At 45.5% G+C, this 17,809-nt stretch overlaps 1 protein-coding gene and 1 long non-coding RNA gene across 7 annotated transcripts in view; one reads left to right on the top strand and one right to left on the bottom strand.

The window, feature by feature from the left end:
* The window catches only part of PDE4D (phosphodiesterase 4D), a 1,010,209-nt gene that overhangs the window by 319,067 nt on the left and 673,333 nt on the right, over positions 1-17,809 (bottom strand). The window contains exon 1 of one of the 6 annotated variants that reach the window (XM_044276171.1): positions 8,691-8,729. The exons of the other annotated variants lie outside the window; for them this stretch is intronic. The gene's annotated coding sequence lies outside the window, so the exon portion shown is untranslated. Of the gene's footprint in view, positions 1-8,690; positions 8,730-17,809 lie in introns of those variants that run through there. 6 annotated transcript variants of the gene reach the window in all.
* Positions 1-17,809, top strand: part of LOC122924763 — a 127,013-nt gene that overhangs the window by 18,163 nt on the left and 91,041 nt on the right. The window lies entirely within an intron of this gene.

Genomic DNA, 17,809 nt, shown 5'->3' with positions numbered 1-17,809 from the left:
CAATATAACTGAGGAGGGCTAGGCTACTATCAGACATTTTACAGGGGTAATATAACTTATCTTACCCCTCACCCCTGTATTATGTCCCTGATAGCCCTGCTCACTTATATTACCCCTGTATACAGTACCCTGATAGATACCCCTTAGTTATATTACCCCCTGTATAATGTACCCTGATACCCCTCAGTTATATAATATAACTGAGGGGTATCAGGTTAAATTATACAGGGCGGGGTAATATAACTAAGGGGTATCAGTGTACATTATTATACAGGGGTAATATAACTAAGGGGTATCAGTGTACATTATTATACAGGGGTAATATAACTAAGGGGTATCAGTGTACATTATTATACAGGGGTAATATAACTTAGGCTACTTTCACACTTGCGTTCAGAGCGGATCCATCTGGTGTCTGCACAGACGGATCCGCTCATATAATGCAGAAGATAGGATCCGTTCAGAACGGACCCGTCTGCATTATAGTTTAGAAAAAATTCTAAGTGTGAAAGTAGCTCAGACGGATCCGTCCAGACTTTACATTGAAAAACAACTCTAAGTTTAGGCAACGTTTCAGATCATACAAAGGCTGCTTGAAACGTTGCCTACACCACATGGGTGAATAAACCACTTATTTTTATCTGGAGTGCTGTCCGGTTTCCTATATATATACACACGTGCGCAGGGCGTGTGTGTTTGTGCTTTAGGGTGCACACCCTAATGCAATAGGCCGCGCACGCCTATTAGCATAGTCACTATCAAATGGATGGAGCGGTGCATGGTAAGCTGCAAGGAGGCTGTGTGCTTGTTGGAGCTCCAGTGACCGCCGAAGCTTCCTCAAACAGACATTGGCAGGGATGTCAGGAGTTGGACCCTCACCAATCTCATTTTGATGAAAACCCCTTTAACCTGTTGTCTTTTTCCATTGTCCAGCACTGCTGAGTGTACGTTACAGAGGCCCATATGTAGTGTCTGCCACAAATGCCCCCATACAGTGTTCACCATGAAAGTAATCCATTGTGCTTGCTCCCAAAGTGCCTTCCACAGAGTTCTTCCCAGAGATCTTGCCATAAATGTCCCCTCAGTCCAGCCCATGTATGTTCCTTCAGAGGGCGAGCCGAAGAGTTCTCCCAGAGATCCTGCCACTAATATCTCCCCAGAGCTCCCTCCAGAGATGGCCCATGCAATCCAAAATACCCCAAGAGTGCATGTCACAGATACCCCAGGCAGATGCGCCTCTAGACTTTGTGAGGCCTTAGGCGAAATGCGAACATGAGGCCCCTACGAAGTCATGACTCACTGCTAACAGCTTGTTGCCGGCAGCTGCAACAGGCCCTAAGGTTCACAGTAGCCAGCAGGAAACGTGTGTGTGGGGGGGGGGGGACCATAGCCAGCAGGCAACGGGTGGGGGCACAGCAGGCTGCCTTCTGCGCTGTTTTTGACTGCTGCTGTGGCCCAACCAGGAGTGGGCACTGGGCCGGGCGGCAGCAGTGAGACACACACACCTTGGGCTTATATTCACTGGTCGGGCACCACTGTCTGTCTGTGAGCGGCAGCCAGACATGGACTGAGGTGAGGGTCCTGGCTCCTTCTTCTGCTCCCCTGCGTGGCTGCGCAGCACTCTGGGGGCGAGGCTGGCAACGTTCAGAAGATGTGCTTGTGCGGCGGCTCGCTCCGAGCCCCAGCAGCCACTGCTCTCTTAAAGTGTAACTGACAAAATTCCACGGCACTTCCAAAAATAGTGTGTTTATTTCACCAGAAAAAACAGCAATGTTTCAATCCAAATCCACTCAGTGGTATCTTTCTCAAGCAGTGATGATGATATATATATATATATATATATATATATATACATACATATATATATATATATATCCCAGAGTACATATCAGTCCTTTTGCATCCATTATATCCACTGTAGTAGCATTGTGGCTATCTGTCCACTAGGTGGAGACAAACTCACACTAATGGAAAACTCCATCTCAACAATTTGCTCCCCTATTTCAGAATGTGAACAGCAAAAGTCTTTCTAATGAATAAAGTTTTTGTGGTGGTCACACCAAGGCTATGTTCACACCTCTAAAAATCCAACAGGTATTTCTGCAGCAAAAATTAACCTTCACTTTTTTGTTGCGGATTTGCTGCTGTTTCTGCCGTAGATTCCTTCGAGAATTAGCTCCATTATCATTCAGTGGAGCACTGTATATCCTCAATGCTGTTTATTTCTGCATTTAATTTTTTTTTTCTACAAGGCAAACATAATTCCATGGGGAAATTTCCTGTTGCATGTGTCCATGGCTGCAGAAACCCCATTTACACTGATATTTTTTTTTATCAGGCTCGAAACAATTATCTGTCTCAAATCAAAACATGCGAATAGGGCCTTACAGAATGCAGTATATTTTCTTTTATGGATGCAATCACACCACAATCGTATTGGAACAAAGGGGAAATTTATCAAGCCCCCTGGGCCACATTTATGACAGGGAGGAAGGAATTTTCATTTTAAAAATTGTCGTAAAAAAGTCATAAAAAAGTCACCCTCTATCTCACCCACTTTATCCAACTTCTATGCCAGAATAAGAGGAATAGATGCTTCATAAATATGATGCTCATTCTTACCACCATATTTCTCGTATTTATACCAGACAACATTTCACAAAGCTGGCTGCCTACAGCCACCACTAGAGGGAGCTCAGTGCATAGGAGTTTATACAGTTACCATGTAATGGAATGGAAGCTAAAATAATCTCTTTGCATTGAGCTCCTTCTAGTGGCGGCTGCATGAAATTTCATGCAGTGTTTTTACTTGGCAATTCTGTGTAAATCGGACAGCAGTCAGGTAACAAATGTGCAAAATTTGTCTGCCCGTCAGCAGTACATTGCCTTATTGTATTAGTACATTAAATATTTAACAATGCATCAGGATCAAAATTCTACATTTTTTTAATGTGATTTGCCATTTGAAGCAGTTTTTGGTATGGATTTTGCTCTGGTTTTTAGGCTGCCCAATAATCAATAGGGGATCAGTGGCAAGAATGAGAAAAAAAAAACAAAAAACACTCCATATGAAGCGTGGAAACAACAGGTTTGGCAGCAGATTCTGCAATTTTGGCTTTTTGCACCAAAATTCACAGGGAAAATCTGCCCTGTGAGAACATAGGCAACTCGCAAGGTGAGGCGATTGCCCTAGGCAGCACCAGATAGGGGCAAAAGGGGGTCAGCGGAAGGGCAATGGCCAATGAGCGTTTTCATTGTGGCAAAGGGGTTAAGTTAAGAAAGTGTGTGTGTGTGGGGGTGTGTGGGGGTGTGTGGGGGGGGGGGGGGGGGGGGTAAGTCATCGCCGTTTCAGTTTTAGCCTCAGGCAGCAGAAAGGCTAGGTGCACCCCTGGATCATGTTGCCACAAGGGGCAAATTTTCTGCTGCTGAATTTTCAATGTGGATTTTTTTCCATGATTCTGCATGATTTATTGTTGAATTGCCGCTTATTTGCCACAGGTTTTACTCTCTGCATGGCAAAGGGTGAAATCTGCGATGGAAATCCACAGCATCAGTTGCCATGTGGATGTACCCTAAGGGTCACGGAGTTAGCCCATCAGGCTGGTGGGTTGTCAGGTCCTCCTGGAATCACTCCATGCCCCCACTACTGTGATGCCGCTGGTACGCTGGCACCAGCAGCAATTAGTAATACATTTCCCATTAACGATGGGAATATCGGATATTTTAGCAGCAGAGTCACCGAGGGCACGTCTGAGGCCACGCTGTGACTCACAGCTACACTTAGGTAATTAGTCTCATTAATTCCAATTTAATTTGCCAGTTTTATTCTCCTGTGTTTTGATGCAACTTGTAAAGTAACTGCAGAGAAGCTCAAAAACACCACTCATCATGTAATCCTCTCCGACCAGTACAATGGTGACATTACAAGCCCTGCTCTAGCGCTGGCAAACACTTAGGCCCCTTTCACACGGGCGAGTATTCCGCGCGGTTGCGATGCGTGAGTTGAACACACTGGACCCGTACTGAATCAGGACCCATTAATTTCTATGGGGCTGTTCACATGAGCGGTGATTTTCACGCATCACTTGTGCGTTGCGTGAAAATCGCAGCATGCTCTATAGTGTGTGTTTTTCACGCAACGCAGGCCCCATAGAAATGAATAGGGTTGCATGAAAATCGCAAGCATCCGCAAGCAAGTGCAGATGCGGTGCGATTTTCACGCACGGTTGCTAGGAGACTATCGGGATGGAGACCTGATCATTATTATTATCCCTTATAACATGGTTATAAGGGAAAATAATAGCATTCTGAATACAGAATACATAGTACAATAGCGCTGGAGGGGTTAAATAATAATAATAATTTAACTCACCTTAGTGAGATCACGCTGCCCGGGATCTCGTCTGTCTCCTTTGGTGAACAGGACCTGTGGTGACGTCACTCCGGTCATCACATGTTCCATCACATGATCTTTTACCATGGTGATGGGTCATGTGATGACCGGAGTGATGTCACCACAGGTCCTGTTCCTGCAATGAATGCTCACCACAGGTCCTGTTCAGCAAAGGAGACAGAAGAGATGCCGGGCTACGCTATCAACTGGACTAAGGTGAGTTAAATTTATTTTTTATTTTTTAACCCCTCTAGCGCTATTGTACTATGCATTCTGTATTCAGAATGCTATTATTTTCCCTTATAACCATGTTACAAGGGGAAATAATACAATCTACAGAACACCGATCCCAGACCCGAACTTCTGTGAAGAAGTTCAGGTTTGGGTACCAAACATGCACAATTTTTCTCAGGCGAGTGCAAAACGCATTACAATGTTTTGCACTCGCGCGGAAATATCGCGAGTGTTCCCGCAACGCACCCGCACATTTTCCCACAACGCCCGTCTGAAAGAGGCCTTAGGCCTCTTTCACACTGGAGAGTTTTCCGAGCGGGTGCAATGCGTGAGGTGAATGCATTGCACCCGCACTGAATCCAGACCCATTCACCTCAATGGGGATGTTCAGATGAGCAGAGATTTTAACGCATCACTTGTGCATTGCGTAAAAATCGCAGCATGCTCTATATTGTGCGTTTTTCACGCAATGCAGGCCCCATAGAAATTAATGGGGATGCGTGAAAATCGCATAGCATCCTGCAAGCAAGTTCGTATGCAATGCGATTTTTACGCATGGTTGCTAGGAGAGGATGTTAGTAAATTGATAAAAGTCAATTTACTGTATTATTTTCCCTTATAACATGGTTCTAAAGGAAAATAATAGCCTTCTTAATACAGAATGCTTAGTAAAATGTGGCATGAGGGGTTAAAAATAATAATAATAATTAACTCGCCTCTATCTTCATTCAGCAGGACCTGCACTGACGTCACCGCGCTCACTACGCGCAACTATGTCATCAAAGGTCCTTTTGCAGGTCCTGAAAGAAGAAGAAAGAAGACGATGCCGGCTGCGCGAACAACAGGATGAGGTGAGTTAATTAATTTTTTATTTTTTAACTCCTCATGCCACATTTTAGTAAGCATTCTGTATTCAGAATGCTATTATTTTCCTTTATAACCATGTTATAAGGGAAAATAATAAAATGAATAGAACACCTAAGGCTACTTTCACACTAGCGTTCGGGCGGATCCGTTCTGAACGGATCCGCCCATAATAATGCAGACGGAGGCTCCGTTCAGAACGGATCCGTCTGCATTATATTAGCTAAAAAAAGCTAAGTGTGAAAATAGCCTGGGACGGATCCGTCCAGACTTTCAATGTAAAGTCAATGGGGGACGGATCCGCTTGAAGATTGAGCCACATTGTGGCATCTTCAAACGGATCCGTCCCCATTGACTTACATTGTAAGTCTGGACGGATCCGCACGCCTCCGCACGGCTAGGCGGACACCCGAACGCTGCAAGCAGCGTTCAGCTGTCCGCCTGTCCGTGCGGAGGCGAGCGGAGCGGAGGCTGAACGCCGCCAGACTGATGCAGTCTGAGCGGATCCGCCTCCATTCAGACTGCATCAGGGCTGGACGGCTGCGTTCGGGTCCGCTCGTGAGCTCCTTCAAACGGAGCTCACGAACGGAAACCCGAACGCTAGTGTGAAAGCAGCCTAACCCAAACCCGAACTTCAGTGAAGAAGTACGGGTTCGGGTACCACATTCAATTTTTTCTCAAGCGTCTGCAAAACACATTGCACTCGCACGGAAAAAACGAAACATCGGAACGCAATCGCAGTCAAAACTGACTGCAATTGCGTGCCTAATCGCGCGGTTTCCCCGTAGTGCACACGCAACGCATCCAGAGCAAATTCGGGATGCCCGTGTGAAAGAGGCCTTAGGCTACTTTCACATTAGCATTTTCAATTCCGCTATTGAGATCCGTCATAGGATCTCAATAGCGGAAGAAAACGCTTCAGTTTTGTCCCCATTCATTGTCAATGGGAACAAAACTGAACTGAATGAAACGTAATGCTCCAAAATACATTCCCTTCCGTTTGATTGCGCTCCCATCGCGGACAGAATAACTCTGCAAGCAGCGTTTTTCTGTCCGCGATGTGGTGCAGAGCAAGATGAATCCGTCCTGACACACAATGTAAGTCAATGGGGACAAATCAGTTTTCTCTGACACAATAGAAAACGGATCCGTCCTCCCATTGACTTTCAATGGTGTTCATGACGGATCCGTCATTGCTATAGAAGACATAATACAACCGTACACGTTCATGACGAATGCATGCGATTGTATTATGGTAACGGAAGCGTTTTTGCATATCCACCAGTATTCAATTTGCCCATATAACCATGTGACCACTGCAGCCAATCACTTTTGCTCAAAACCAGTGATTGGCTGCAGCGGTCAAGTGGGAATACTGGCACATCATCTCCACTCCCAAGTAAGCAAACCTGCTGGAGAACACTGCAGTGTTGACACAGGCATGGAGGGGGCAGTACTGGCCCTTATTTTATCATATTCCAACCCTTGGTTAAGTTTTCCATCATCTCAGACAACCCCTTTAAGGAGTGTCATGTTTTCATGTGTTAACTAGTTTTACTGTTTCGGGCATTCACTCAAGCCAAAATGAGTAATAATGATAATAAAGCAAGAACAAGATCTGTCAACAGCAGCAGCAGCAGAGAAAAAACGGTAAGCAGTACAAAGAAGATATTTTATAGGGATCCTCGATGTTAAACATTTCCCTTAAAGGGAGTCTGTATCCTCCAAAATTGGTTTCAAAGTAAGCAAACCACCAAATAAAGTAGGTGCCCAGAAACATAACCATTCCTTCCTTCCTTGTGAAATCTGACCTCTGAACCTTGAGAAATGCTTCTTTTTATTTTTATAGAAATATATAGAAATAAAGCTTCTGGTGTACCGTGGACAGGGGCGGCTCCGCTTGGTGCACCATTGCTCTGCTAGTAACGTCGCCCGCCACTTCTCCTCTTCTTTGATTGACAGTGAGATTTCAGAGCTGGTGGCGCGGACACAGAGGATGCCAAGTGCACCAACGGAATTGGCCCCACCCACAGTGCACTGAAAACCTTATTCACAAAAAAAAAAAAGAAGCCTTTCTCAGAATTAGAGGACCAGGCACAGTTACATTTCGAGGCACCAAGCCTACATTAGTAACAGTTTTTGGAGGTGACAGGCTACCTTTACAATCTGAAGTATTCAAAATAGAAGGTGACTAATTATACGGTGGCTATTAACCATATTCTGGCAGAGCGGCACCAGGGGTGCACCTAGCCTTCCTGCTGCCTGAGGCAAAAACTGAAACCCTAACCCCTTCCATTCAGCTCATGGCCCTTCGGCTGCCCCCTCTTGCCCCTACCTGGTGCTGCCTGAGACAATCGCCTCACTTGGCCTTATTGGTGGTGCACCCCTGAGTGACACCGCAAGGCAGTGTCAGTGTCTGAAGTTCTGATCTCTCTATTATAATTGATTCTCTATTCCCTTACCTGTCTCTAAACACACACATGTTAAATGGGTTGTCCGGGAGTTTCATATCGATGGTCTATCCTCAGTATAGGTCATTAGTACATAATTGGTGGGGGTTAAACTCCTGGCACCCCTGACGATCAGCTGTGTGAAGAGACCACAGCACTCCAGTGAGCTCTGTGGCCTCTTCACAGATAACCAATGACAGCACCACTCACTGTATAGTGGCTGTGCTTGGTATTGCAGTTCAGGCCCATTCACTTGAATGGTGCTGAGCTGTGCCTAGGCCTGTGATGGCTAACCTCCGGCACTCCAGCTGTGGTAAAACGTTGACTCCCAAGATGTACACTTGCTTGGCTGTTCACAGAACTCCACAGAAATAAATGGAGCATGCTGGGAGTTGTAGTTTCACCACAGCTGGAGTGCAGGAGGTTAGACATCACTGGCCTAGGCCATGTGACTGATTTACAGTGACGTCTCTGTCCTAGGAAGAGGCCAAGGATGCTCACCAAGCATCATGGTCTCTTCTGACAGCTGTAGAGAGGGGGTGCCAGGAGTCAGACCCTCACCGATCAGATACTGATGACCTGTCCTGTCCTTGGAGCAAAACTAATAACCAGGAATTCCATATACAGCCTCTCACACAGTCCTGGCAGCCCTGGCACTGGTCAGGAGGGCACCACAAGTCACACAAAGGTCTTGGTCCATTACCAGTCTAGGGTAACAGTATAGGTAATACATGATGTACTCATCCTACCTTATACCGCCATAAAAACGTACACTGCCATATCGATCACTTACCTGTAAGACATAAGCAAGAAAGTACAATGAACATATTGTAATAGGCAATTACACAAAGTGCACAATGCGATCGCAGTATTATGTCAATTTTATTTTAGTATAGAAGCAGTGGAATTCCAGAACCACAGATATAGTAATGGCGGGTTCACACTGCCCGATTATCATTCCCGATAATCTGCCCGTCTAAAGGTGCCGCAGATCACCCGATGAAAGAGCAAAACGAGCCAAGCGGTGATCTGCTGCCCAGAAACAATAGCAATAGCGATCACTCATCCTCATACTGTGGAGGCGATCGCTGCATGTAAATGTTGTGCTTCACCCCACTGAATGAGCAACCAGCTCTTGCTGCTCCTTGGGCCGTATAAAACCTGCAATAACTCAATGCTAAGGCTGTACAGAGACTTCATGCAGAACTTACACAGTATATGTTAGCAGGGCTACAGTTAGTGCATGATCATGACAATGTAGAGGAACCCCTCCATGCACGTGCTCAGCGGAGAAATGCCATTGCCACGACCCTCACTCCCTGAGGTGACTATTCCACGGAGTCACAGTTCTTACAGAAAAGAAGCCTTGATACCTCTCTGGAGACTGAAATGTTTTCTTCTTCAGACGGGGCAGTGAGTGCTCCCTTGTTTGTACATGGAACAGCTTTTCCCCATCTTTTTTGTACAGGCCACTTATATATTGTATAGGCTAATCATTCCCCCCCCCCCCATGACACAGCTGAGGTTCAGAAGGGAGGGGATAACTCATAGCTACAGTCTGTGATATGAATATTACCTTTAAAAGGATTACATTTATTCAGTGTTGAGAAGATACATCTAATAATGTGTGTTTAATGGGGGGGGGGGGGGGGGGGGGGTGATTAGCCTATACAATATATAAGTGGCCTGTACAAAAAAGATGGGGAAAAGCTGTTCCATGTCCACAGCATGTTATGTGTGGACAGGAAGCCAGTTTCTCTATGTATTACAATGGGAACCTCAATGTTAGTCTAATAGGAATAAATAGAGAAGTAACTGACTTCCTGTCCTGTGATCGGAGTGCTGGTCACATGACACAGCTGAGGATCAAAACAGATGCTATAACTCATAAATACAGTCACCAATAAGATTACCTTCACTACAATTTACCACATGTACCTTTCTAATGGGCCAGAGAATAACGATTTTTGTGGGAGTGTTTCTTTAAATTTTCCTCATAACTAAGACCCTCCATGACCCTTATCAGTTTAGTTCTTCTTTGTACTTTTTCCAGCTCCAGGGCATACTCTCTATGAACTGGTGCCCATAACTATACTACATAATCAAGATGATTCCGTACCAAAGCTTTCGCAGACAAGAATAGGCATTTTCCATGTACTTACAGTCGGCTGAATGAGCCCTAACCACGGGAACCTATGAGAATATGGGGTTTTCCAACTCTTTCCTCTGAATAGGGCATGAGTATCTTATTGGTGGGGTTCCAAAACCCAGGACCCCTGCTGATCAGCTGTTTGAGGAGGCTGTGGCTCTCACTGCTTTCCTGAGGCCAGTGACGTAATGCTCATCAGTCACGTGGCCTGGGCACAGCTTAGTCCTATTCAAGTGAATGATCCCTGGCAGCAATACCAAGCACAGCCACTATACAATGGATGGCACTGTACTTGGTAAACTGTGAGAATGCTGCGGAGCTCACAGGAGCTAATCGGTGGCAGTCCTGGTTGAGAGACCCCCACCCATCAGATACTGATGACCTATTCTGAGGAAAAAAACTCTTTAAATTTAGCATATTCTCATAGGTTCTAATAATGTCATATTATTTTTCCAGTGCAAGAAAGAACTGCATGTGTGAAATCAATACCTATCGAGCAGAGGACGGACGGGGAATGGTGTATTCCTGTGGATTCCATAGTAACTATAATCAGCTTGTCATTGATTTAGTGCGTCGGTGACATCATCGGTGAATTAAGAGCTGTGTAATCTCTGGAGAACACCTGGCTACCTCTGCTTCTCCAGTCATCTTAATTCGGTGGAGGGTAGAAACCAGACAGAGGTAAAAATAAAACCCTTTACTGTTCAGCTCCTTGTAGTGATGTTCTCATTACACTGGTAAATATGATCAAAAGTCCATGTGTCTAATGTGCTTCTTCTTTACGGCACCGATTTTTATTACAGATTTTTTTACCAGTGCAGTTTCGGATGTGAGCTCACAAGTCAAGGTCAAATTACACATTTTGTCATTATTTGCGCAAAATTACAACAAAATTGTGTCATTTTGCCGTGATTTTGCATATCTACCCTGGTATCCATGGGGCCTGGCGGCCAAAGTGTCCCCACTAAAAGGGGGAAAGGGGGGGGGGGGGTGCAGTCAGTGGATAATGGAAAGGGACAGTGATAGGGTGACCAAGGAAAGAATTGAAGACACTCAGACATCAGCTTTACCTCTGCTGCAGCAGAGCCCAGTGGTTACTTATTACACCCCTGGGTTCAACCCATTCAAGGAGTGAGGGATAGAGGATATACAACCATCCTATAAACACCCAGCCAAAGGGTGCATTTCTGCTCAAGCTCTAAAGCTACATATACAACGTGGCATGTATAATACTGGTGTCTTCTAATGTGCCTCTGGTCCTCCTCGGGCACCAGGAACGGGGTATACCTGCTAAGAAGAGTGACAAGATATTATATCTCAGTGTCCCTAATTAAATTGGGGACACGGCTTAACGCTAACTGGTAGAGGGGTTATATTCTCCTTTAAATGGGTTTACCCATCTCAGAAAGTGGTGGCATATCACTAGGCTATCCCATCACTTTTCTATCAGTAGGGTTCTGTCAGGAGACCCAAGATTCAGGGAATGAAGGGGCCACAGAGGCGGTTTAGTGCCACATCATGGCTCAATTCAGGTGAACGGAGTGGACTTGCACAGCCTGTGGCCGGTGGTGCTGAATCAGTACAGCCCCGCAGTCTCAGGACTGTGGTGGTCCCTCACTGATTAGAAAGTGATGCCATATCTCAGACATAAGCCATCACTTTCTGAGATATATAAAAAAAAACCCTCTCAAGTGGTTGTCCCATTACAATTACTTATCAACCATCCACAGGATGGGGAATAAGTGTCTGATTGTCAGGGGTCCGATCGCTAGTTGTTCTTCTTTGTACTTTTGCCAGCTCCAGGGCATACTCTCTATGAACTGATTGTCAGGGGTCTGATCGCTGAGGCCAGGGCCGCCATCAGGGGGGTACAGCCGATACCCCGGTAAGGGGCCCGGACCCTGGGGGGGCCCCAGCCAATTCCAATTAAAAAAAAATATATTTTTTTTTTCTTCTCCCTCCCATTTGTCAGTGACTTGAGTTGAACTTTATTGCATCGCTAGAGGGGGGCAATTGATTATTCCTTGCTAGTGATGTCCGGTTCATGAACAAATCGATTCAGTTCACTAAACCGTTGGAGTCGATTCACCTGACTGAGCTGAGCTGAGTGAAGCCGCTCAGTCTGACCTAGCACACAATAGCAGAGCTGGCAGCAGGGAGGGGAGGGGCTCGGGAGGAGTGTAATCTGATCCTAGAGTGGAAGCTGCTTCTGCCAGTCTCTCCCCTCCCCGCCCACCAACCAATCAGAGCTGAGGAAAGGCAAGCACTAGCAGCTCTGAGTCTGAGTCACTGACACAAGTACAGGGAGTCTAAGAATCGAATGAGTCTCAGGTGAAAAGAATCTAAAGGTTCCGCACCTATAATGCAAACGTTGGTATCCGTATCCGTCTGCATAACTCAGTAAAAAAAAAGTCTAAGTCTAAGTGTAGGTCAAACGGATCCGTCATAACTTTACATTGAAATTCAATGGGGGACGGATCCGTTTGCAATTGCACCATATTTGTGTCAATGTAAACGGATCCTTCCCCATTGACTTACATTGTAAGTCAGGACGGATCCGTTTGGCTCTGCACCGCCAGGTGGACACCAAAACGCTGCAAGCAGCGTTTTGGTGTCCGTCTCCAGAGCGGAATAGAGGCGGAATGGAGCCAAACTAATGCATTCTGAACGGATCCTTATCCATTCTGAATGCATTGGGGCAAAACTGATCTGTTTGGGGCCGCTTGTGAGATCCCTGAAACAGATCTCACAGGCGGACCCAGAAACGGCAGTGTAATAGTCGCCTGTGCCGCACACTGCGCTGAGCGATTTCAGAGGCTCCAAATTATTTATTTTCATATTGATCCTTATGCTGTCTACTTGGCTCGGCAGCTCCATGTTGTGTGGTCTTTGCTCGGGGGTAAAATGCAAAGCTGTTTTCTGGGTTATCCCACAGGGCCAGGATCCTCCATCACTTATTGTTATTAACCCCTCCCTCGCCAGCCCATCCAGCCCTATTTAGCTTTGTGTTCTGCTTTGAAAAAAATCTTTAGGCCATGAAGGGGTTAATTAAGTGTTGGAGGGGGTGGGGGGTGTTATTGTGCATATTGTGTTTGGGATCCATTTAACAAGTTTGACCAGTTGGGTTTGAGAGTGGTTGAGTGTCATGTCATCCACAGATCCCCCATAACAGTGTTCGTCATCCACAGATCCCCCGTAACAGTGTTAGTCATCCACAGATTCCCCATAACAGTGTTCGTCATCCACAGATCCCCCCATAACAGTGTTCGTCATCCACAGATCCCCCCATAACAGTGTTCGTCATCCACAGATCCCCCATAACAGTGTTCGTCATCCACAGATCCCCCATAATAGTGTTCGTCACCCACAGATCCCCCATAACAGTGTGTCATCCACAGATTCCCCATAATAGTGTGTGTCATCCACAGATCCCCCATAACAGTGTGTCATCCACAGATTCCACATAACAGTGTGTCACCCACAGATCCCCCATAACAGTGTTCGTCATCCACAGATCCCCCATAACAGTGTGTCATCCACAGATCCCCCATAACAGTGTGTCACCCACAGATTCCCCATAACAGTGTTCGTCACCCACAGATCCCCCATAACAGTGTGTCACCCACAGATTCCCTATAACAGTGTTCGTCATCCACAGATCCCCCATAACAGTGTGTTTCACCCACAGATCCCCCATAACCGTGTGTCATCCACAGATCCCCCATAACAGTGCGTCATCCACAGATCCCCATAACAGTGCGTCATCCACAGATCCCCCCATAACAGTGTGTCATCCACAGATCCCCCCATAACAGTGTGTCATCCACAGATCACCCATAACAGTGTGTCATCCACAGATTCCCCATAACAGTGTCATCCACAGATTCCCCCCATAACAGTGTGTCATCCACAGATTCCCCCCATAACAGTAAGTCCTCCACAGATTCCCCCCATAACAGTAAGTCCTCCACAGATCCCCCCATAGCACTGTAACAGTAAACTTTGTGCTTTTAAGGTGTTTTTTCTTAAATGTGCCAGGGGAAGATTGCTAGGACAGATTAGAACAGGTAGTGTAGTTAGTGTTAGTGGAGGGTCCTGCTTAAAAGAGTCTACCTTGTCGTGGTAGCAGGCTTCATATTATTTGGCCAAAAATTACAGAAATCGCTGATTATCACTTTTTACTGTCTTTGTAGTTGTAAAAAAATAATATTGGGGGTATGTCCTTGGGGGTGGAGGGGAGGTGGAGTCAGGACGGACTCTAAAGGGGCAGGGTAGGAGGGGGGCCCAGGCCTTGAGCTGTGTAAGGGGCTCCAAAATTTCTGATGGCAGCCCTGGCTGAGGCCCACACCAATTACGAGAAGTGGGGTCTACGTTCTTTGGTTTGAATGGAGACACATGACTGCTGCCACTCCACTCAACTCTACAGGATTGCTGGACGTAGCTGAGCGCTTGGCTATCTTCGGCACTCCCCCAGAGCTGAATGGAGTGGCAGGCGCATATGCATGTCTGACGCTTATTTCAAATGGGTTCTTGTGATCATCGGGGGGCCCCAGTAATTGGACCCCCGTCAATCAGACACTTATCCTCTATCCTGTGGATAGGGAATAAGTTGTAATGGGACAACCCCTTTAAATATGAGCCTCAAATATTCAACAATGGCCTTGACCCATAGGGATCAGCCTATAGCCAGTCAGTACTTTAGCCGCAGTGGTGAAAAGGTCTGTAACTAAGGCAAAACCATCTCTGGCAATGTCAGAATGTGAGACATAATGGTAACGACAAAATCTAACCGGGGGTAATGACCGGCGCCAATCTGCCATTATCATTGCTCATAGGACTGATTTCATACACCATGGGACCATCTCCTTCCCAGGAATCTATGAATGAGGGCACCATGCCGCTGCTGAGATGTGAGCCGCGCACTGCCCTGAGTAAAGAATGATTTTCCGTACAAACTCTTGGCATTAGATTATCTTGCTGATGAATGATAGCGCCACGGGGAACTGTCTGAAACCAGACAATAACATTAAATGCAATTAAATTAACTCTAAGTAATATCCAAATATAAGTCAATGGATTGGGGCAGAGAACAGAGAGTGATTAAATGCCGGAACAAAAAAAAAAAAAAGCTTCCGCACCTTGACGCTGGTAATGTATGATGCCCATGTGCCCCCACAACTAGAATGGCATTTTTTACCCAGTAGGTGTAATAAAACCGGACACTAGCAACAACCTGAAATATAAGGCTAATTTTACATAAGCGGTAAGAGATCCGACAGGCTGTTCTGGCAGAGATCAGTCTGCCGCAGCATCCTGGGTCCAGTATTGCCGGACAGTACAGGAATGCCCGCTGGCCCCATAAACTGTAATGGGCTCCGGTGGAAATCCGGCTGCTACTTAGCAAATATGCCAAGAATGGGCCGGACAAAAACGCGTATAGTAGAAAGACTGCAGACATGCGCAGCCACCCTTCAGCCCCATAGAAATGAATAGGAGTAGTGACCGCGCAGGTGCTGTATGTATTACTTGTATGGGGCGGTGGCCGGACCCTGAAAAACCTGGGGTCCTGCAGCCACCGCTCGCCCAGCTCCGTTCTCAACGTAGGTGAGCATCCCCATTGTCTGTGATGGGAATACCCCTTTCAGCTTGTTTTACATCTGCGGTAAGCAGATCCGGCAGGCTGTTCCGGCCTAGTACTGCCTGCTGGATCCGTCACTGCCAGCAAATATGCAAAGAAGCGGCTGGAAAAATACTGCTGCACCAATACAGGCCAGCAAGTGGCAGCACTGTTCTCATATAGTAATTGTGTGCTATGGACAATCTAATTATTGACAGTTATAGTCCCAAGGGTGAAAAAAAATTAAATAAAATTTAAATATATAAAAGTTCAAATCATCCCCCCTTTCCCCAATAGAAAAAAAAATAAACAATGCAAAAATGACACATCATTGTCGCGAATACTTTCAAAATATAACAATATTTATCCCATACAGAAAATGGCGTAATGGAAAAAAATTCTAAATGGCCAATTTACCATTTTTTGTCACCTCACCACCCCCAAAAAATGTGATTCACGCACACTTCAAAATGATATAATTGAAAAGTGCAGATCGTCCCGCAAAAATTGAGCCCTCACACAGCTCTGTACACATAACTGCAAAAAAAAAGTTATAGGGGTTACGATGAAAAGACAAAAAATACTTTTTTTCAAGTTTTTTTTGTATTAAAACATAAAACTATACAAGTGTGGTATTATTGTAATCATACTAACCTGGAGAATTAAGGTAACGCGTCAATGTTACCGCATAGGGAACGCCATAAAAAAAAAAAACTAACCCATAAAACTGTGGCAGAATTGCTTTTTTTTTTTTTTTAATTCCACCCCATTTGGATTTTTTTTTATAGCACTCTACAACATCTTATGCAATATCAGATAGTGACATTAGGCTTTAAAGGGGTTTTTCGGTTTGAAACATCCTTTAAAATAATTATTTATGAAGGTCGCTGTAATCTTGTAATGTATTTCTTTTAACTTTAATGCTCCCATCCCTCGGTCTGGGCTGTGGTCACATGACCATGTCCATTTAGTTCTTATTTCCTGCGATGTTATGTCCATGGGCGGGGCAGTGATAGGGGAGTGTCTATGTAACTAGCTGGGTGGAAGGAGCTATAAATTAGCTTGGCGCTGTTAGGGGCGGCGCTGGAGCTTTGTCAGAGAAAGGACAAGTGCATCATTGGTTTGGTTGAATACAGTAACAGGATGGTGAAAACGGGTCGGGAGAGTCCAAATTGTAAAAGATAAAGCACGGGGAATGTACATGAGGTAAGCAACCACAAAGGGGTTTTTCCAAGAAGTAAAAATTATTGTGAAATGCCTCAGAGTGGAATAAAAAAACTAAACCATACTCGCCCTCACCAATGTGATCGGTGACTGTGTGTCAAGACAGAACCAGGAAGCAGAGACCAATGGGATCACGGGAGATCAGTAGGAGATCAGTGAGGGTGACAACCCAATTAACAAAGGCCAAAAAAGTAGGCTCCCGAAGGCCATTTCCAATATGGAAACCCCTCCCCAATAAAACTGCAGTCAATGCATAAACACTGAGCCACTTGGTGGTCTACACTGGAGGTGTCTGCTCATCATGCACTGGCCAGTAGAGGGAGCACTCCATGGCTATCATTTATACTCATGTGGCACAGGCAGACTGATAGCGGTCCATCTTGGAATGGCAGCTTCCCTATATGCAACATTCACAGAATGACCGTTACCAATAGACAGGTCTCCAAGTGGATTTTAGCTTTAAAGGTCTGATGAAACAAATGGGCTTTGATATTATTTTGTGTGTTTTGAGAGACGGCAGATCTCAGTGTATCTAGGTCAGTATTGTCTGTTGTCAGTCTAACATAAATGCTGAGTGGAAATACAATTAAGTGTTGAAATTAGGTAGAGAAGAAAGTGACCTGCATGAGACACATGTGAGAGCTCTGGGTGTAGTTTTGAAGTAGTCAGCTTATTTTCAGCCAGAAATGAGCTTTAATCAACTTGCATTTAAAGTGTCACGCACATGAATAAAAGGGGTCACGTTGCGACCTGCAAGCTGGAGCGACTGCGACACAACAGCTGAAAAAAATCCAGCCATACTGGGACCCCATTTACAGTTACCGTGTACCTCCAGGCTAAATACACAGCTCATGCTCAGAGTCTTACGGAAATATAAT

The sequence above is a fragment of the Bufo gargarizans genome, chromosome 1 (assembly GCF_014858855.1).
Source record: "Bufo gargarizans isolate SCDJY-AF-19 chromosome 1, ASM1485885v1, whole genome shotgun sequence".
Lineage (NCBI taxonomy): Eukaryota > Metazoa > Chordata > Amphibia > Anura > Bufonidae > Bufo > Bufo gargarizans.
The sequence above is the reverse complement of the archived record's forward strand: the minus strand, read 5'-3'. Positions and strand labels throughout refer to the sequence as shown.